The sequence below is a fragment of the Cupressus sempervirens genome, chromosome 3 (genome assembly GCF_028749045.1).
Source record: "Cupressus sempervirens isolate cs-2001-9-10 chromosome 3, ASM2874904v1, whole genome shotgun sequence".
Taxonomy (NCBI): domain Eukaryota; kingdom Viridiplantae; phylum Streptophyta; class Pinopsida; order Cupressales; family Cupressaceae; genus Cupressus; species Cupressus sempervirens.
This window is the reverse complement of record NC_143120.1, coordinates 1,068,450,540-1,068,473,998: the sequence shown is the minus strand read 5'-3', so window position 1 is coordinate 1,068,473,998 and position 23,459 is coordinate 1,068,450,540. Positions and strand designations below refer to the sequence as shown.

Genomic DNA, 23,459 nt, shown 5'->3' with positions numbered 1-23,459 from the left:
AGTGAATCCAAAGTAAAGAATCTAGTGTATAAGAAGATTTCAACAACATTCCAGTATGATTCCATCAATTTCAAGGTATTTAAGACTGTGCCAAGCTATGCAATTTTGTGTTTTCTTCATTTTAAAATCCTAGATTGTGTAAAATGGCTTCTAGCTCTAGGAAAACTCAGGAGATGGAACGCTTCCAAGTCCAGCTAGTGTCAAATGAGGTCAAACAACCTAATTTCTATCCAATCCTAGAAGTTGCGTATAAGAATGACCTAGTTGGAGCCCTATCCATCATACCCCCTAAGGTTGTAATGGTTAAAGATGTAAGGCAATGCTATAATCGCAAGATTGGAGCCATAGGTGATATGGAAATGAGGGAAGTGTGTGAGAAATTATGTGAAAATGGAGTGTTGAAGGAAGAGTATAAAATCATTGAAAACAAGGGTTTGACGCATGAACTAGAATTCCCTATAGTGTTCAAGATAGAATGGATTAGGCTAGTGTTGAGCAGAATGCATGATGGAAGTTTATGGTTAGAGGATGGCCCAATAAAAATCACCAAGAGAATTGCTCATAGAATGATAGGGTACCCAATCCTAGATCAGCCAAAGACCCTTAGGACTGATTCTAAGGAGGCAATTAAGAAAAATATTGATGCAACATGGAATATGAGAGGGATGACAATTAATACCATCCAAGATCCTCTAGTTGATTTTGTTATTAGGGTTATAGCACACAAATTCTACCAATCCAGCAGACTCAATAGTATGCCTTGCATTGCAGTGGATTTAGGATACAAATTGGTGAAGAAGGATCATACCAATGATCTTATAGAATTGCAATTGCAACAAATTAATGAGAATCTAGTAGCAATTAGAAGAACCAAGGGAGCCCAATGAAAATTTGGTGCTCTTTTGATATGTATATTCTTTTATGTTTAGAATGAATTTCCTTCATTTGGTAAAGTAGCATGGAAAACTAATAGGTCAATCATAGCTCAAGTCAATGAATAAATAGAGTAGATGGAAGCTAATTTTGAGACCCTAATGACTAGCTACTTTGAGGACTTTAAGAAGACAATGAAGCAAAGGCTAATGATTCTAGTGTCATTAGTGGAAAAACATGTAAATGATGTATATTTTCTTGTAGATATAGACTATACATACATTCAAGTTGCTATACCAAGAGTGAGATGGCTAAGACCTCTTGGTTATGAAATTGAAATAGTTGAAGCATCAATATCAATTACATTATTGGTAGAGGAAATAGACAAGGATGCAACACATATTGGTACTTATGATGTGTTGAGATCTAAAGTGGATATGGACTTGAAAACTACCTCCACATTGAAAAAGAAAGATAAGCTTGTTAAGAAGCTAAAAGCCAAATTTGGGGAAGGCTTTGCAAAAGAAGCAGAGGACGAAGGTGAAGATGCTACGGATAATGAAGAAGAAAAAGGTCAAGGGCCACTTGCCTTAACTCAAGGTATGGGAGAGGATGCAGATGAGGAGGAAGGTGTCGAGTAGGAAACACCCAAGGTTCAGTCAAAGAAGAGAAAGGGAAAAGAAATACCTAGTTGCACAACCAAAGAAAAAGAAGAAAGCTACTAAGCCAAGTCTAGAAAAGCCAACTATGAGTGGCAAAGAAGTAGGAGAAACAAAAGGAAATAGAAAAAGGAGGGCCTGTAGAATGAAAGAAGAGAAGAAAGTATGTTGCACCTCCTAAATCAGATGAAGAAAGAACAAAGTCTGATGAAGATCAATTCAAATTGGTAAGCCATTCTAACACATCAAAATTTTAAAATATCTATAATAATATTAGAGACAATGCTGATTTAATTGGTCTAAAGATCATAGATTTCAATAAGTTGTCAAGGGAACAACAAAACATAGTGGAAGAGTCCATCTACACTATGATGGCTAAGTTCAAGACCACCCCACTTGAATTGGACATCACAATGCCTAAGGAGTTAAGCTCACTAGTTGAGAATAACTGGCATTACTATCTCAAAATGGAGAAAGAAATAAGGGAGTCTACATTGGCTCATGTAATGCCAACCCTTACTAAAGATCAAATAAAAAAGGCTAGTAAAAAGCATGGGAGCAAATTTTCACCCAAATATAGAGCCTTTAAAATTTTGCAAAACCAAATAGAAGATGTTGTCCAAAAGTCCACACAAGTATGAAAATTAATATATGGTTTGATAACTATGAAGGAAGGATAGGAAGACCCATTTGAGGGTAGAAATGGTGAAGAAGAAGAAGAGAATGAGAAAGAAGAAGAAAGAGAGAAAGAAAAAGATGAAGGAGAAAAAGATACAGTGGAGAAGACACATGGTGAAGAGGCAATAGTTGAAGAGCAACAGACTAAACAGAGTGTCCAAGACACCCAACTGCCACCACCTAGTCCCCCACATACAACACCTAAAATTATAATAATCATAAAGGATGTTCCTAACACTTCAACTTAGAACATCAATGCTTTAATTGTAGAGGATCTCAAAAAGATCCTTCACCAATCTACATTCCAAGCACAACTTTGTACAAATCTAGTTTTGGTGAGTGTTGATGAGTTGCAGAGAGCTATAGTAGAGATATCAAGGGAGAAGGAAAGAAAAAAAGAACAATCTACATAACCTCCCACAGCTACAATAGATCAACCCAAAGAGCAAGAAGAACAAGAAAAAATTGCTAAGGTTGATAGTATAGTTACAATAGCCACAACTGTCAAGGAGCTAGCTTAGGTAAAAATAGGGCAAGATGTTCCTACTACACAAAGTCAAGGTGCACCTCCTCAAATTATCATTATCGATTAAGGTAGTAAAGAAGAGGAGAAAACCACTAAGGAACAAGAGGCAATACAAACATTGATGAACTTTCCTACCTCAAGGACTCCTAATAAGAAGTTGAGCACTGATGTAGTCCCATTGCAGATTTCAACACCAAGCTTGAGCTCCACGAAGGCTGTAAGGGCACTTCATTATGGAGATCCTACACTTGATGAAGAAATAGTCATACCTAGTTATGACTCAAGAACTTTGAATCTACAATAGATAAATGAAGTGCAAGAGGCACTAGAGAGAAGGAAGAGACGAGAGATACTCATAAATGAGTATATAAAAAAAAAGCAATCACTGGTGGAATTTAATGATATATTTCTTGATACTTTCAGCTTCCATATACCTGATGAAACTAGACCCATCATGGAGTAATTGGTCAACATGGTGGACCAGGTACAAAATGAGGACCTTGACAGTAATGTTAAACTATTAGAATGGTCAGAAAAGAAGTTTTAGATGAAAGTGAATGAGAAAATATCAAGTGAAATAGAACTTTCACAAGTTGAATTGGCAAAGAAGATTGAAAAAGTGAAGAAAGTACTTGAGAATGTATTCTCATTGTACACCAAGCTATGTGATTCATCATATTTCACATAGGAAACTAGCCAAAGGATATTGAGCTTGGAACAAAATCTAAAGATTTTCAGCACTCAGCTACCCAAAGATCTAGCTTAGAGTGAGAAGCATTTTGCAACTACGCTTCACACACAAAAATAATTAGCTACATTGATAGTAGAAGAGGCCAATATTAAGGCTAAATTGATGCATATTCAATCTTCCATTACCCTACATCTGGAAGTACTCCATAAGGAACAAGCCTATGTAGAGAATGTTCTAAAAAAAGATCCTAATCTTTCTACATTAGAATGCCTTGTTCATCTTGTAACAGAGACAACCATCCAACACAAGTCATTGAAAATTGGTTTAGATAATTGGGATGCTTTTCTCAAGATCATTATGGAGGTTAATAAAACATTTTTGGCAAAGTACTCTATTCACCCTTAGGACCCTTGGACATAAGTGTCAAAAAGTGGGAGAAATAGTGTGTAATTAGAAAGAGGGAGATATAATAGGAGATAATACATGGAAGCATTAAAGAATATCCAAATGGGAAGATATTCAAATTCAAATTTTGAGAAAGTAATTAAAATTCAAGAAGGATGCAAAACTGCAAGAAGATGTGACAGGGAACATATATAGAGTACAAGAAGCAAAAATAGGATACACATATATAGAAACAAAGGCAAAAAAAACAAAGAGTATCAAATACATCCACATGAGACAAATTTAGCACAAGATTTTTGGTTACAAGAATGGAAATGGAAAATTATCTCAGGGGGAGTTACAAAATTTTGAGGTCTATAAAATTCTGAACAAGTTTTTGAAGTCTTGTACATATGCCGAAATGATTACTTGTTATACTCATAGAGATCAGATTCACAATGTTTAAGTTGAGTATTTTTGCCACTCATGTCAAAGGAGGAGATTTTTGATCTCAGATTGGTTTTGACATTTGAGTGTCAACACACTTAACCAATTCTTTAGTTAATGTTGAGCTATAGTGTATGCCAAGCTAGAGAATTCAATAGGTGTTGAGTCAACTTTAGGGGCTAAGCAATCTATAGATGTGGAGTGAAGTTCAAGTGTCAAGAAAAGTATAGATGCTGATTCATTATAGATGTCGAGTGAAACAAAATTATTATAGGAGCCGAGTGAGCTAGTTTTCCTATATGTGTCGAGCATCAACAACTAGTAAGTGTCGAGTAACACAGAATCAACATATGAGTTTGTGCCTTCACTAACTCATATGTAAACCATTTTTGGAGCTGACATAGGATGAATCTCAAAGTATCTTGAAGATTGTAGAACCAGAATCAGTATGCAAAGAACATTAACAAATGAAGTAAACATTCAAAAACCAAAAACTAAATTCACATATATGCTTAGACTAAGAAAGAAAATAAGAAGTGCAAACCTCACAAGAGAAAACACTCCATGCTTTCTTGATTCTGTAGATGTGTCCTTTTGTTGTGGATGTATGCTCAAGATGCTCAAAAGTTGCTTCAATGGAGATGGGTAATGGAAAATTGGTAGCTTTGTGAGCTCTCAATTTGGCATTATAAGGGTATGGTTGATGGCTTTGGTTCTCAAAATAGCATGGTAACTTTAGCTCAAAGATTGTTGATGGAATGGCTTGGGATGGGATTCAATTTATAGGCTAAGGGGTAGAGGGATGGAGGGCTTAGATGCAAGGATGGATGAAGGCTTAAGGAGGGCTAAGATGCACTCAAAGGGGAGCACATGGATTGTGCTTGTTTAGCACCAATGGGAAGGTGACACTTGTCACAAGGAGGATGAGTGTGAGAGGGTAGGGTTAAGGGTTGGTTAAAGTCATGATGAGTGGGGTTGAGTATGTAAGAGGGATGTAAGAGGAATGAGTGTGGAAGAGGGAAGAGTGTGGAAGATGGGTGTAAGAGTCATGAGTGGGTTTGTAAGAGTCTTTTATGTTTTGTAAGAGCACTCATGACTTAGTGGTTGGGTTTTTTGAGGGGAGACTTTGTTTTGGATTAGGAAAGTCTTAAACTTGTTTAAGGAATGTGACAACATTAGGGGGTGGATTAGGCTTGGGTTTAGGATTAGATTAGGCTTGTTAGAGATGTGCAAGTGGATGGCATTAATGAGGGTGGGTGAGTTAGTGGCTAAGCTTGGTTAGTATGGGTGGATGGGGTGGATTAGGCTAAATGGAGGATTAGAGATAGGTTAGGGGTTTTTGAATTTGAGGATTTCATTTATCAAATAGATTTATTTAATAAATGGGGATTTTTGGAATTAGATAGAAGAATAGGATTTAATTGATAAATAATAGATTATTTGATTTATCAATTATGACTATAGATGATTAATTAAATTAATCAACTAGGGGATGACAAAGGATTAATTAAATAGAAATTTAATTAATAACACCTTTTTAGATAACTAAATAGGATTACTAAAATAGTGTAATCAAATTTAGGTGTCTACAAAGATAAGAATGAATCTTTTACATTACCTATGTAATCAACATGCAGCCAATAAGAAAAATGGAGAAGGCATGCAACCAATAAGAAAAGTGCAAGAGTTCAGTAGGAAATGAAGATTTAACATTGATCGTAGATTCATACCTAACCCTAAGTCTTTGAAATATTTAAAAGGGGGATGAAACCCCATTGTATGCACAGATGAGAGAAGTTTATGGGTGAACTATAGTGAAATTCAAAGGGGAGTTTGAAAAGACTTAGTGAAGAAAAGAGTAGCATTGTAGAATCCAGTTGATAAAGAACAAAGTATCAGGACTTCAAAGAGTGACATATCAGATCAAGCAAGGATCAGAGCTGACAAAGTAGAACAAGGATTTGAAATTAGCAATTGAAGATTGCAAATCTATCAAGTCAAAGACTTTCTAATGCTCTCTAGAAATTGTATTAGATAATGGAAATCCTATGGACTTAGGTTGGCCTAGCAGCCATTTGTAAATCCTTTAATAGGGTGGCATTCCAAGTGAATGTATTAAAGTCCTTTAACTAGGCCTACTTTTAGCAGGGTAGTGAAATCCTTTAACCAAGTCACTTGTTATAGGCTGTAAATTCTTTAATAGGATAGGCCTTTCACAGGGCAGACCATTGGAAGTGGTCAAACATCATAACCTTGAATAGTTACACATTGTTGCAGTGATATTTTGTGGGTGTCATCCCCACCCAAGTTTTACCTTCTCATTTTGGAGGGTTTCTGGCTCACAAAATTTGTGTGTTATTAGTTTTCATGCATGTCTTTACTTTCATGTTTTTTAAATGAATTAGATGCATGTAAATGGTTTCAGTTAAAAGGATTTGAAAAGGTTAAAGTTAGTTACTTCTGATTCACCAACCACAACCCCCCCCCCCCCCCAACCACAACTCAGAAGTAAATCTTCCCACTTGTTAATTCCAACACTCGTGAAATGTTGATCAAGCTAAAATTCATCCATAGAGGAGATGATAATGTAAGAAGAGCTAAATCCAAAAGTCTTAGAGGGAAATTTGATCAAATAAAGATGAAAGAAGATAAGAATATTGCAAAATATAGTGAACAAATCAAAGCCAGTATTTGTGCTATCAAAGCTTTCAGAGAAATATTGAAGATGAAATAGTGGTGAGTAAATTTTTCTAAACACTTCTTCCTATATATGCAATCAAAGTATCAACAACTCAAGAAATGAGATGCAATCCAAAGATTGACATATCATTGGATGCAGTAGTTAGAAGATTAACAACATTTGAGCTTGATAACTATGATAATTATGTTCCTAGTTCTAGCAATCTTGAGTCTACATTTAAAGCCAAGTTGTCACTTAAGAAGAAAAACAAAAGGTCAAAAGGAAATCAATTTGAAAGTGAAGAGGTATATAGTTCTAATAGTGATCTTGAATCCATTGAAGCATTGCTTGTAAGAAGGTATCCCAAAGGCAAATGAAAATACAAAGGAAATATTCCTTTAATCTATTTCTCTTGTGAAGAAGTTGGACACATTCCTGCAAGATGTCCAAACAGAGAAGACAAAGATGAAATTAAGAACAACAAGTGCAAAGGTAAGAAGGATTTCAAGAATTTCAAGGACTACAAGAACAAAGGTAATAAATCTTGTTTTATAGAAAAAGACTCAAATAGGAGTGAAGATGATGAAACTGTATATATTGTTGTAAAAGATGAATCTAATGATGACGGAGATAAAATGACACTTATCTCTCTTGTTAGCAAGAATGATACATGGATTATTGATAGTGGCTACTTCAATCATATGATTGGTGATAAAACAAAATTTGAACACATCGAACATTATGATGGTGGTAGTGTGAGATTTGGAAACAATGAACTTTGATGCATAAAGGGAAAATTTTGTATCTCACTAACCAATACTCTTAGATGTGATAATTTTTATTGGGTTCAAGGATTAAAGCATAATCTATTAAGTGTGGCATAGCTGAATAACATTGGATTCAAGGTCAAATTCATGAATGGGAAGGCCAAACTATTGGATGGAAAAAGAAATCTAGTTGGGTCTGGAAAACAAAAAAAAGGTAATCTATTCATGCTAGATCTCAGTGAAAGTTCATGTTTTATTGTTCAAGTAGAAGAAAGATGGTTATGGCATAAAAGGTTATGTCATGTAAAATTTGATAATCTAATCAAGATGAGAAAAAAGAAAAGAGTAAGAGGTATTCCTATCCTGAGGAAACCTAATATGGGTCTATGCAAAAATTATCAAATAGGTAAGATGGGAAAGACAAGTTTTAAAAGAAAATATTATCATTCAAAAGAAGTCTTGGAGCTAGTTCATACAGACTTATGTGGACCTATTATGTTGACATTCTAGTCATGCTTGTTATTAGTGACATACACTTATTCAGATTGTGAGTTCATACTGAGCATTTTGTATAGATAACAATGTTAACCAAGCATTTCAGTTGCTACTGAGTCCTATGGATAGATTTAAGTTTGAATTAAGCAGTTACTAAAAAATTGAAGATTAGTAGTGTAAACCAAGTATTATAGTGTATGCCAAGTTTACTAGTGTAAACTAATTTGTGTAGTGTTTACCAAGTTCATAGTTGATGTGATGTGAATCTAGTGTTGACCGAGCCACTCAGTATTAACCAAGTGATTCATTTTATACTAAGCTTGAGGTGATAGTGTTTATCAAGCTATACAATGTAAACAAAGTGATTCAGTTTATATGAAAAGTTTTACAGTATTCATTGAGTCACCAGTGAAAACTGGGTTCAACACTACTTGGAAGTGATCAGTATGGACTGAGCGTCTATGTTTACCAAGTGCATGATGATGCCAAGCATTGATAGTGGATGCTAAGTATCAGAACCTCACTAAGTTAGTCTTCAGAGCCCAAGTTACTACACTTTAGATGACTTTGTAATATTTTGTGTAAACCTATATTGTGCTCGACTTTGTAATTGTGTAATTGGATTGATATATATTTAATACATTGTATCACATCCAATGTATGTATGAAATAAAAAAGGAATTAATGTAATCATCATAGAAGAGAAAAAGTGTGAATTACAAAGGCTACAAAAATATAAGGAGCAACAAAGATTCATCTGCCACAACAAGGTGATTTGTATACTCAGGGGAATCTCATTCAGCAAGCCAAGTTGTAGATTAGAGATCAGCTACTGTTTCAACCTAACAGGTGGATCAGTCAAATCCTTTAACAAGGTAGACCTAACAGTCTTATGTAAATCTCTTTACTAAGTGCATACTTCATTGTATGTTTGCAAATTCTTTCACAAGGTGGACCTAGTAGTCCTTATTTCTCCTAACATGGTAGATCATTAGAAGTGATCATTGTAAGCCTTAACATGCCAACTTTATACTGTAGTGCTAAAGCTTGTGGGTATCATCATCACCCTAGTTTTACTTTCCATTTGGAAGGTTTCTGGGTCACCAAATCTTGTATCAAAGTGTTATTTATGCTTTCATGTTTTCTCAGTTTCTCATGTATAGAGTTAGATCAGAATTCATTTAAAGGATTAATTGCTAATTGGGATAAAAGTTTTAGAAGTTATTGATTTACCCCTCCCCTCTCAGTAACATAGCTTGTCATAATATTTCCAAACATATTGGAATAGAGTTACAGTGGAAATAAGTATTTTATTCTTTTTGTTGATGATAATTCTAGAATGATGATTGTAATGTATCTAAAAGAAAAATGTAAAGCACTTCAAAAATTTAAGTGGCATCTTGAAAGAGTAGAGAAAGAAATTAGAAAGAAGGTAAAATATTTAAGATTAGACAAAGGTGGTGATTTCATTTCCAATGAATTCAATGATTTCTTCATTTAAAAAGGAATTAAGAGACAAGTATCATCCCCCAATACACATCAACAAAATGTTATAGTAGAAAGAAGGAACATATACATCATGGATTATGCAAGAACCTTGATGATAGAAAAGAATGTTGCAATCAAATACTGGAAGGAGGTAATCAATTCTATAGTGCATACCTTAAACAAAGTATGGTTAAAGAAAGACTCAAATCAAACTCCTTATAAACTATGGTATGGCTACAAATTTAATGTAAGTTACTTGAAAGTATTTGGTAGCAAATGTTATATCTTGAAGGAATCTAGGAAAAGTAAATTTGATGTCAAAAGTGATGAAGGCATATTCCTAGGATACTCCTACAGAAGTAAAGAATATAAATGTTTGAATCTAACTACTCATAAGATCTTAGAAAGTGTACATGTGAGAATTGATGAGCTTGTAGAAAAGAGTGAAGAAGAAAGAAACAAAGAACCTGAGGATTACAAAAGATTTTTTTATTATGAACCTAATACATTGCCAAATCAACTTGGAAGTCAGAAGGTCTCACCTCCTGAGTACCCAAAGTCTCCTAAAGCTACCGAGTTGCAACTAGTGCAACCCAAGTCATAGTCTAAAGGACCCAAGTCATAATTAGAAGCTAACGAGCTAGTGCCAGAACAAATTGAGTCTAATAGACCCGAGTTACAGATAGAGGCACCCAAGCTTGATGCAAAAGATCATGAAGAACTTAATGGAACAAATTTCAAATCCAAAGTACCTGTGTTACCAAGATATGATAGAAGGCACCATGCACCTAAAAAAAATCATTAGAGACAAGTTAGATGGAATGATGACAAGAAAAAAATTAAAAGATACATGTTTTCTTGCTAAATTTGAAGCTACATCAGTGAAAAATTATTTGGATAATGAAAGTTGGATTGAAACTATGCATAAAGAAATTGAATAGATAGAGAGGAATAAGATGTGGACTCTTGTTCCTAGACCCAAGAATAAAAATTTAATTGGCACGAAGTGGGTTTTCAGAAATAAGCTAAATGAAGATGGAGAAGTTCCTAGAAATAAAGCAATGTTAGTTTGTAAAGGTTGTTCTGAAGAAGAAGGTATTGATTATGGTAACACTTTTGCTCTGTTTTCTGACTTTAAGTCACCCTTTTTTTTTTGGCAATATTGAGTCATATAGTCTAGTCAGTCTGGTGTCTAGGTCTAAGTCTTTCTTAGGTAGGCTTCTTTGTCAACTTTTCTTGTTATTGCCTTTTCTTCTCTCAACTAGGCGGGTTGTTTTGAAGTCTTTTCATAATGGGTAGGTCATAGATCCCAACCCAGCAAGGATGATATGTTCTTATTGGCAATCTATTTCAGAGGAATGAATTGGAATCATGATTCTCAAGCATTCATAAAAATTAGAGGAAAGTTCTTCACATGACATATTGACAAAGGTGGCCTTAGAAGATTTAGATTTTATTCCTTGTAATGGAATGCACATGTATACCTGATGTCTGTTGGTTGATTTAGTTTTCAGGAGTAGAGTATGGATAGTTAAAGATTAAACCACATCTCAGATTGTTTATAGTTTTTGGAAAAGTTCAAACAATGGTGCTTGGGAAAGAAATCTTTTATTGTTATGAAATTATGACTTCAATTTTCTAAAGGCTCTTTTATTAAAAGGATCACTTGGAGAAGATAAATTAATGTCATCATTACATTGCTATGAAGATAAGAGGAGATGTAATTACATAAGTTTCATTATATATATAACAGTGCCACATTATATTGAGTCTTATCAAATCAAAAGAATTGGCTATGATTAAGGAAACAACAGCTTCTCAAAGTATAATAGGTGCATTTTTATAACCAGTGATCATTTGAAAATAAAAATGTTATTCTTGGTTTATGCAATCTTCAAAACAAAGTTGACACAATGGTGGACATGTGTTGATGGTTGTATAGCAATGAGAATGTGTTGATGATTACACAAGATGCAATGCATATGAGGTGCAATTTATGTTCTCGGGCCTATACACTGATGCAAATGCAATATGTGACACCACTAATAAAAGAAAGAACTATTATTCGAAGATGTTGAATAGACTGCAACATACTATAAAATGAGTTCTTTAAGAACTCCGTTCTCCTTCATGTCAGTACATTAGAGCCGAACACTAGCTTTTCCATGCATTTGTAATAGTCAAAAGAAAGGTGATGATATCTATTATGAAAAGCATAGATTGAAACTACAAGGGAAATTGGTTTTCCTCTAAAATTGGTAAAGAACCCTCTTATTACAAGTGTTTGCAGATTAGATGTAGTCCAAAGTAGAAAAGAAGAGGGTGTTTTTGGAATGGTAACTAGAGTTGCAGGTGATTTGAACTCCTCAGATTTCAATACTGAAGAAGATGATGATGCTGAAACTGTTTCAAAAGATCATGCTCATGTAGTTTGGTCAAATCTTGTTGTAGTTGATAGGAGCTTTATGCATGGTGATATTGTTGCATCTATTTTAGATCCAAAATGACAGACAGGTATAGTAGTTAGCATTGACCTTTTGTTGACTTGAAGATGCCATCTAGACAAGTTAAAATAGATGTCCCTAGCAGGAAGCTAAAATGGATAAGAGCCTTCATAGAAGAAGATTATGTACTTTATGAATCTTGGTTGGGCTGGGTTATTAAAGTTATAAATAATGTCACAGTTTTGATTGATGATGGTTCAAAGTGTAAAGTAATGAGGGTAGACCCTGAGTGCCTTACATCAGTTTATAAGAATGTTTTTGAAGATACAAACTTTCCTTATTTTCCAAGTCAGCATGTACAAGATACTTGTTCAGTTATCTTCAAGAATGCTAGATGCCTCTAAGGTACATGGAAGGCATCTCAAATGGAGGGTATAGTTAGTAATGTTGAGGCAGGTTCAGTATATGTTTACTGGATTCCTGCAGCAAATCTTGCATCTATTATGAAGTCAACAAGTGTCCCTACAGATATGCAAGACCCTAAACATTTAAAGCTTTTTTATTGTTTTTCATATGCGAATTGGCAACTAGGTGATTGGTGTTTTCCTCCCAATATCTGGAAGGAAATCAGACATAAGTTTCCCTAAGAAACATGATGACCTACAAGATAAGGATACATAATTAAAAATAGACTCTGATAACTTGCCTACTTATGATTCATCTTCCCATGATACTTTAGTATCATTCAAGAATGGGATCGTACCAACACAGGATTCTACTGGCCTTGGATCAAAAATTATGACACATTCACACTGCAAGAAATATCGTAAGTGCAAAGTAAAATGTGATAAAAAAACTTTTGAAGAAAGATGATGTTCTTGAATCAGCACTGCTTATTGTTAACACAAAGAAAAAGGTTGATGTACTTTGGCAAGATGGTACAAAGTCACTTGGAGTAGATTCAAAGGTCTTGTTTTCCATTGATAATCTTGGAAAGCATGATTTTTGGCCTGATCAGTATGTGCTAGAGAAGGGTTCTGATGAGGATGGAGAAGATTCTCAAACTAGACGTATAGGAGTTGTGAAAATGGTGGATTCAAAAGAATGTCTTGCCATAATAAGATGGTAGAAACCTATGTCTCGACCAGAGGATCCTCGAGAGTTTGACAATGAAGAGATAGTGAGCATTTATGACCTAGTTGAGCATCCAGATTTTAATTATTTTATTGGGGACATTGTGATATGGCTTCTCCATGGTCAAGAGGTGTCCCATGTGTCTAACATTGTTAAAATGTTAGTTGATGAAAAAGACTATGAAACTGAGGTAAACATTGATAAATATTGTGAGATTGAGTCAAAAAGTGGGGAGTGTGTTAAATTAGATCCATCATCAGAACAAAGAAATATGATAAAGTGAAAAAAGACTAATCTTGGCTCCAATTTTGAGGATCACATTAGTGGTGATAAAGAAATTGACAGTCAGATAAAATATGTAAGTGATACCAAAAATATGGATGCTTCTTTGCAGTAGGGAGCTTCAAGAAGGCATCGTAAGGCTAAAGATAAGGAAACAAATTTCAAATTTTACTGGAAATGCAAGGCCGTCATGAAACTTAATAGTCAATTTTGGAACCGAAGGTGAACTGAACAGTCAAGGAAGATCTATTTATTGCAAACTGTCATCTATTAAGAAAGGAGGTTCTTCTTCTTGGCTGCATACAATCAGAGAGCTGGAGCAGAAGGGAGGGCATATTTTTTTAGGTTTTTCATTTCATTGCATGTAGAGGGTAGGAAAAATTTTGGTGTGAGATGCTTTTTGTTGTAGAGACAATTGAGAGTACTCAATATCAATCATTTTTTGTTTCGTAGAATTGTTGAAATTAGTGTTTTCCTCAGATGTTTTGGAATTGGAACGAGGAATAAATAGAATATAGTGAGTGAATGTAATAAGCATTGTTATTATTCATTCAAAGAGGAAACTTTAGTATAATTAATTAATAGCAGTAATTTAGATTCAAGTTTTCGTAGTTATATATCTAAAGGTTTTGTGAATTCATAAGTTTGTGAATACACAAAAATAATTAGATGCTTAGAACTCAAACTCACCTGAGTTAGGTCTTGTCAAGTCTAACTTGGCTACACCTCTATTGTTCTCGAGTCAAGAACATACCCCAAATTAGATAGGAGGAACAAACAGAATTCTTTTAATATCATTCATATAGGGAGCTATACCTACCAATTTAGAGAAAAGTCAGTAGCCATAAAATGGCTTTTCAATTGTTGTGAATAGATATTGTTCATAATCTAGGCATTAAGAGTCATAATTTCACGAAAGATAAAAAGAAAAAATCTGTTTACCAATAGATTTTTGGCAACTCCGCTAGGGACTTGGACAAGAAGATCAGTGCTAGAGATTGTTTTTTTAGTTTATTGTTGTCCTCTGCTTCTCAGAGATTAGCGACTTCGTTGTAAAAAAGATCATGCCTATTAGAATAGATTTTTGAAGAACTTGCTAGAAAATTGGTTGCTCATGATCGAGGTAACATCATTATCTTTCCATAAATTTGATTCAAATTTTTGTTACTCTTTTGTACAAATAATCTCAAGAAATGTATCGAGGTCAGATTCTTTTGAGAAATGATTTAAAATATAAAAAGAGACTTTTTCCATCTATTGAAGAGATTGTGATTGATGATGATCCTATGCTTCAACAACTCTGGAGTAAATTTAAAGAGAGTGTTAGCTATGCCACAAGAAACAACTTGAGTATAGCTCAAGACCATCGGTCTAGAGAAGTGTGGAAGCTGATTGAAAAGAGATTCTATGTTCTCCAGGAGTTCAAATAGAAAAGCACTGATGCGAGTTCTAAAAAGGATGCTTTGTCGTCTCCCATCTTCCCTACTTTGAGAGAACCTGAATTTTCTTCATCCTCAGTATTACCATGGATGAGCCATCAGCATGAAGAAGGTAATCAGCATGGAAAGCGTTTCTAGCCTGAAACACCACCAGAAGAAGAAAAGGTTGTTTTTATTCCTTGTTACTCAACAGTATTTCCTGTGGAGTCTTTAGCTACACCTTTAGATCCATCATTTAAGGTTGGAAATGAGAATTTTCTCCTAATACTGAGCCTAATGCAGTAAGTATGAATCTAGAACTGCAAACAAAAGAATCAGTTTTGGACTAGCATGCTGAAATCATTGAAGTTGCAGAAAGCATTCCTAAGGTGGATAGAATCAATGAGCAGAATGAAGAGATCATTTCAACCAATGGTTTGAGCTCTGAACAGCAAGAGAAGCCTTTTTTTCTGGAAGCACAACTTTCAGAAAATGAAGACAACCTTCTCAATGATGAAGAATTGGTAAGAACAATTGACAAAGAATTTTCTTTCATACCTTCATTTACCTCTAATTTTAAAAGTTTTAGATTTGAAGAAAATAAGGATAAACCTTTGCATGAAGTCTCCAATGAGAATAATCAGATAGTTAATGCAAAACATGAAGAGTTGAATTCCATTGAAAATTTTCGTGAAACTGATTTTCAAGTTGCAAAGGTTTGTGGTGATACTATATTAGAATCTATGTGTCTTGAAGAAAAAGTGGAAACATGTTTTGTCAAATCTGAAAATATGATTGAAGAAATGATTAGCAAAGTTGAAAGAGAAATAAATGGGGATTATATTTTAAATTTTTGTCTTCCTGAAAACTATCCTAAAACAAACATACTAGTTGCATTATGCTTTAGTGGTCATCATACTGAATCTGAAGATGTAGCAATAATAGATGTTGAAAAGGAAGGAATTGCAAAAAATAATGAGGTATTGCAGCATTATGAAGAAGGTAGTGAAACTGATTATAATCATCCTGGTCTGGAATACTCTTCCATAATTAATCTAGATATTGAAGTTGTGAATTTAGATGAACATCTTGCTATAGAAAATGAAGAAGATGTCTCAGCCTGGATGGATGCTATAGCAAATAAAGAATCCTTCAATTTTGACCCCATTTTGAAATCTGAAGTTGCTAATGATAAAGCTTGTGATTGGTATGATGCTATTCCACTTCCAGAAGCTTTTCAATTTTCTGATTATGTTCATTCTTATTTGAAAGATGATATCTCTGCTAAGAGTTATAATGAAGTAAACAGATGTGAGTATTTTCAAGCAGTGCTGCCAGAATTTTTTGAAGTTCTCCATCCCAGTTTTAATGCAAATATTTCTACTGAAAGTAATAGTATCAGTAGATGTAATTATGTTCCAGTAGTTCTTTTAGAATCACTTGAATATTCTACCAGTTTGGATTTGAAAATTGATATCCTTGTTATAAGTGACAAGCTTGAGGAGAATAGATGCAAGTGTGATTTAGTGATATTTCCAGAGTTCAATGAATTTTATTCTTCTTCACAAAACATGATAGAGCATGTGAAAGATAGTATGCAGGCAAGTACAGAGGAAATATAAGTATTTGATGAGGCATGGCTGTTTGGCAAGGTTTTATGGGTCACTATGTTGCAAACAGCTTTTGGATTCAAGTTCAACAATGAAGGAGTAGCCAGAAGTCACCAATGTTGTTTCAAATTAATGGAGTATCTTCCCCTTTTTAGGAAAGGTTCATACTTCCCTCTTCCTATAAATGGTCAAGTATGAATCTTTCTCTATTTTGGGTTCTGCTGGTGAGGTCTCCTCACCTTTTGTAAATAATTTTCTTTTTCAATTTTGGTGTGTCTAGTGTAGCTTCTTCTTGTTTAGTTAAGTTGAGGTTTTCTCCTGCTTTGTTTCAAGTTTCCCTGCTGCCCTCCGCCCTCCCTATATGCACTTCCTCATTGACCTTCGGTCTAGACTCCGCAACCCAATGCTGAAGGCACTTGTTTAACCAGAGATGTTAGATTCTCTATGCACTTTGTAGTGCATATTCCCCAGTCGGAGCCAGCTATTGCCTGACTTTAAGTCACCCATTTTTTTTGGCAATATCGATTCATATAGTTTGGTCAGTCTGGTGTCTAGGTCTAAGTCTTTCTTAGGTAGGCTTCTTTGTCAGGTTTTCTTGTTATTGCCTTTTCTTCTCTCAGCTAGGCGAGTTGTTCTAAAGTCTTTTCATAATGGGTAGGTCATAGATCCCAACCTAGCAAGGATGATATGTTCTTATTGGTAATCTATTTTAGAGGAATCAATGGGAATCATGATTCTCAAGTATTCATAAAAATCAGAGGAAAGTTCTTCACATGAAATATTGACAAAGGTGGCCTTAGAAGATTCAGAATTTATTCCTTGTAATGAAATGCATATGTATACCTGATGTCTACTGGTTGATTCAGTTTTTAGGAGCAGAGTATGGATAGTTAAAGATTGAACCACATCTCAGATTTTTTATAGTTTTTAGCAAAGTTCAAACAATGGTGCTTGGGAAAGAAATCTTTTATTGTTATGAAATTATGACTTCAATTTTCTAAAGGATCTTTTGTTAAAAGGATCACTTGGAGAAGATAAATTAATGTCATCATTACATTGCTATGAAGATAACAGGAGATGTAATTATGTAAGTTTCATTATATATATAACAGTGCCACATTATATTGAATCTTATCAAATCAAAAGAATTGGCTATGATTAAGGAAACAATGGCTTCTCAAAGTATAATAGGTGCATTTTTATAACCATTGATCATTTGAAAATAAAAATGTTATTCTTGGTTTATACAATCTTCAAAACAAAGTTGACACAGTAGTGGACCTATGCTAACGGTTGTATAGCAATGAGAATGTGTTGATGATTACACAAGGTGCAATGCATACGAGGTGCAATTTATATTCTCGGGCCTGTACACTGATGCAAATGCAATATGTGACACCACTAATAAAAGCAAGAACTATTATCCGAAGATGTTGAATAGACTCCAACATACTGTAAAATGAGTTATTTAAGAAATTTTTTCTCCTTCATGTCAGTACATTAGAGTCAAACATAGGCTTTTCCATGCATTTGTAACAGTCAAAAGAAAGGTGATGATATCTATTATGCAAAGCATAGATCGAAACTACAAGGGAAACTAGTTTTCCTCTAAAATTGATAAAGAACCCTCTTATTGCAAGTGTTTACAGATTAGATGTAGTCCAAAGTAGAATAGAAGAGGGTGTGTTTGGAATGGTAACTAGAGTTGTAGGTGATTCAGACTCCTTAGATTTTGATATTGAAGAAGATGATGATGTTGAATCTGTTTCAAGAGATCATGCTCATGTAGTTTGGTCAAATCTTGTTGTAGTTGATAGGAGCTTTATGCATGGTGATATTGTTGCATCTATTTAAGATCCAAAAGGACAGACAGGTATAGTAGTCGACATTGACCTTTTGTTGACTTGAAGATGCCATCTAGACAAGTTAAAATAGATGTCCCTAGTAGGAACCTGAAATGGATAAGAGCCTTCATAGAAGAAGATTATATACTTTATGAATCTTGGTTGGGCCGGGTTGTTAAAGTTATAGATAATGTCATAGTTTTGTTTGATGATGGTTCAAAGTGTAAAGTAATGAGGGCAGACCCTGAGCACCTTACATCCGTTTCTAAGAATGTTTTTGAAGATACAAACTTTCCTTATTATCTAAGTCAGCGTGTACAAGCTACTTCTTCAGTTATCTTCAAGAATGCTAGATGGCTTCGAGGTACATGGAAGGCATCTCAAATGGAGGGTACAGTCAATAATGTTGAGGTAGGTTCAATATATGTTTACTAGATTCCTACGAAAAATCTTGCATCTATTATGAAGTCAACAAGTGTTCCTACAGATATGCAAGACCCTAAACATTTAAAGCTTTTGTCTTTTTTTTTCATATGCAAATTGGCAACTAGGTGATTGGTGTTTTCCTCCCAATATCTGGAAGGAAATCAAACATAAGTTTCCCTGAGAAACATGATGACCTACTAGATAAGGACACAGAATTAACAACATACTCTAATAACTTGCTTGGTTATGATTCATCTTCCCATGATACTTTAGTATTAGTCAAGAATGGGACCATACCAACACAGGATTCTACTGGCCTTGGATCAAAAATTATGACATATTCACACTGCAAGAAATATCGTAAGTGCAAAGTGAAACATGATAAAAAACTTTCAAAGAAAGATATGTTCTTGAATCAGCACTGCTTATTGTTAACATGAAGACAAAGGTTGATGTACTTTGGCAAGATGGTACAAAGTCACTTGGAGTAGATTCAAAGGTCTTGTTTTCCATTAATAATCTTGGAGAGCATGATTTCTGGCCTGAGCAGTATGTGCTAGAGAAGGGTTCCAATGAGGATGGAGAAGATTCTCAAACTATACGCATAGGAGTTGTGAAAATGGTGGATTCAAAAGAATGTATTGCCATAATAAGATGGCAGAAACTTGTGTCTCGACCAGAGGATAATTGAGAGTTTGACAATGAAGAGATAGTGAGTGTTTATGACCTAGTTGAGCATCCAAATTTTAATTATTTTATTAGGGACATTGTAATACGGCTTCTCCCTGCTGAAGAGGTGTCCCATGTGTCTGACACTGTTAAAATGTCAGTTGATGAAAAAGAATGTGAAACTGAGGTAAAGATTGATAAAGATTGTGAGATTGAGTCAAAATGTGGGGAGTATGTTAAATTACATCCATCATCAAAACAAGGAAATATGAAAAAGTGACAAAAGACTAATCTTGGCTTCGATTTTGAGGATCACATTGGTGGTGATAAAGAAATTGACAGTCAGACAAAATATGTAAGTGATACCAAAAATATGGATGCTTCTTTGCAGTAGGGGGCTTCAAGAAGGCGTCGTAAGGCTAAAGACAAGGAAACAAATTTCAAATTTCACTGGAAATGAAAGGCCATCATGAAACTTAATAGTCAATTTGGCAATCGAAGGTGAACTAATTAGTCAAGGAAGATCTATTTATTGCAAATTGTCATCTGTTAAGAAAGGAGATTCTTCTTCTTGGTTGCATACAGTCAAAGAGCTAGAGCAGAAGGGAGGGCATATTATTTTAGGTTTTTCATTTCATTGCATGTAGAGGGTCAAAAAATTTTTGGTGGGAGATGCTTTTTGTTGCAGAGACAATTGAGAGTACTCAATATCAATCATTTTCTATTCCATAGAATTGTTGAAATTAGTGTTTTCCTTAGATGTTTTGGAATTGGAATGAGGAATAAATGAAGTTTTAGTTCCCTTGTTCATAATACAGTGAGTGAATGTAATAAGCATTGTTATTGTTCATTCAAAGAGGAAACTTTAGTATAATTAATTAAAAGCAGTAATTTAGATTCAAATTTTCGTTGTTAGATATCTAAAGGTTTTGTGAATTCATAAGTTTGTGAATACACAAAAATAATTAGATGCTTAGAACTCAAACTCGCCTGAGTTAGGTCTTGTCAAGTCTAACTTGGTTACACCTCTATTGTTCTTGGGTCAAGAACATACCCCAAATTAGATAGGAGGAACAAACAAAATTCTTTGAATATCATTCATATAGGGAGCTGTATTTACCAATTTAGAGAAAAGCCAGTAACCATAAAATGGCTTTCAACTGTTGTGAATAGATATTTTTCATAATCTGGGCATTAAGAGTCATAATTTCATGAAAGATAAAAAGAACAAATCTTTTTACCAACATGCTCCTATTACAAGATTAGAAGGTGTTAGAACTTTACTAGCATATGCAACACATAAAGGATTTAAAGTTTATCAAATGGATGTGTAATCTACATTCTTGAATGGAATTCTTGAAGAGGAAGTCTACATAGAACAACTTGAAGGTTTTGTAGAGCCTAACAAAAGGGACATGGTTTGTAAATTACACAAAGCATTGTATGGTCTAAAAAAAACTCCTAGAACTTGGTATGAAAGACTTCATAACTACTTGTAAGAATTTTCCTTAGGGAAAAATTCACCTAGGAATTTAGAACTAAAACACAAGCACAACTATAAACAAAAAATGAATATGATCAATTAATCAGAGTATGTCCTAATACATTGCTTTGTTCAGTATATGATGTGTAAACACACTAGGAGTGCCTATATATCTCTAGAAAGAAACAGGAGATAAGCTAAGCATCATGACAACTAAGCACATGCCTTATCCACGATTCTAGATGAGTGGAGAAGAATGACAAGGTTGTAGACACCATGTGCTTAATTAGTGTGCTAACTCCTGTATTGTACACACCATGTGCATACTCCTATGTTGTCAACATGATAACTCACAAGAGTACACATACTCCTAGGTGGCTAATAAATAAATATTAAAAACTATGCATTAACCTAAGTAAACTTAAGTAAGTGTAAATAGTGAATAATTATTTACACCAACATGATAAAGATTGGTTTTCAAAGAATGAATGATAACAACAGACTGTATATCAAAGGACTAGACAAGAAGATTGTATTCGCAAAAATATTTGTGGATGACATTTTGTTTATAGGAAATGATGACTTATGCAAGGCATTTTTAGAAGAGATGAGTAAAGAATTTGAGATTTCCATGTTTGGAGAGATAAACTTCTTTATTGGATTGCAGATTCAATAGAAGAAAGATAGTATCGACATCACTCAATCTAAATATATCAAGGAGATATTAAAGAAGTTTAGAATGGAAGATTCAAGATTAGTTGGAATACCTATGTCTATTGGACATAATATTTCAAAAACTAATGATTCCAAAGAGGTAGATCAGACCACATACAAATCAATGATTGAAAATTTGCAATATGTAGTACACACAAGGCTTGATATTACATTGGCGGCTGGTATGGTGGCAAGATTCTCAACAAATCCTAAAGAAAATCACATGATGGAAATCAAGAGAATATGATGTATCTAAAAGGTACTGAAGAATATGGTTTATGGTTCAAAAAGGAAGGCAATTTTTATTTGAAAGCATTCACAGATACTGATTGGGTAGGAAGTGTTGATGACAGAAAGAGCACCAATGGTGGAGTATTCTTTCTTGGTAAAAGACTATTTTCTTGGACAAGAAAGAAGTAGAATTGTATTTCTCAATCCACAACAGAGGCAGAATATGTGGCAACAACAATTAATTGTAAAATGTTGTTTGGTTCAAGCAACTATTGGCAGGTATGAAGATAGAAATCAAGGATCCAATGGTTATATTATGTGCTAACACTAGTGAAATTAATATATCAAAGAATCATGTGATCCATACCAAAACCAAGCACATTGCTATAAAATATCATTTTCTAAGAGAATTGGTACAAGATAAAGAGGTAAGATTGGAATATGTGAATACTAAAGAACAAATTGTAGACATATTTACTAAACCATTACCTAAGGATACATTTATGTATCTAAGAGGTAAGTTAGGGGTCATTCCCCAATTTGAAGCTCACTAAAATAATGTCTAGTGATGCATGAAGCAAAGCATGTTGAAGATTAGTTAGTTTATGTAGCATTGAAAAGAGCACATTGCATATGAATTAGTACATAAGGTACATTGATATCGACTAACTATTGTCTTTGTCATAAGATGTCAAAGAGGGAGAAATTTTCTGTCATATCTCACAAAAATTTTATCAAGAGGAATAGTATATTTTTTCAGAGATGTAGAAGAAAGAGAACTTGGTTTAAAGTTTGTTATCAGAAGAAGATGTTGAAAAAAGAGTTTTGCTGACAGAGGGAGAAACTAAAGGCAGAGGGAGTTCACACTAATAGCAGGAGTTCTCATGGATAAGAATCATAATGAAACTAAGCATATGTTCCTTACTTTATTCTTGCTCTAAAAATTCCATTGTATCATGACATGTTGTGTTGCCATCAATGCCAAAGAGGGAGATTGTTGAAAATAATTGATTTGTTGTGTATCATCTTTGATGTTACACAAAATGTCATATCATTGAAAATTAGAGTATACCAAGCTCACTTGGGCATGGAAGATAGTTTCCTGTGTCTGTCAAGCATTCTAGAGTTTACCTAGTTTAGAAGACAATGTCTATCGAGTTCACTCGGGTGACAAAGAAAACTTTGTAGAAGTCAAGTGTTAATTGAGCTCACTTGGTTAATGAAGGAAATGTTTGATGGAACTAGTGTTAATCGAGTTCACTTAGTTATCAAAGGAACTTTGTGAATATGAAGTGTTGACTAAGTTCACTTGGTTAACACAGGAAAATCACTATGAAATTAGTGTCTATCGAGTACTATCAACTAATGGAGGATTTTCTTATTTTGGCATATTGAGTTCAATTATTTTGTTTGTTGGTTATAGTTAACTAAGAAGATCAATATTAAGTATTCTAAGTTGTATTCTAGTCGACTTGACATTGTGAAAGATATAAATATAAGGTCAAGTTGAGGATTG

At 34.2% G+C, this 23,459-nt stretch overlaps 2 pseudogenes; both read left to right on the top strand.

Moving 5' to 3' along the window:
• LOC149570436 (putative ubiquitin-conjugating enzyme E2 23) overlaps nt 1-13,774 on the top strand; it is a 139,876-nt pseudogene extending 126,102 nt beyond the window's left edge.
• Nucleotides 13,775-14,741: 967 nt separating this feature from the next.
• Nucleotides 14,742-19,975, top strand: LOC149570435 (uncharacterized; annotated as a pseudogene).
• Nucleotides 19,976-23,459: the final 3,484 nt, after the last annotated feature.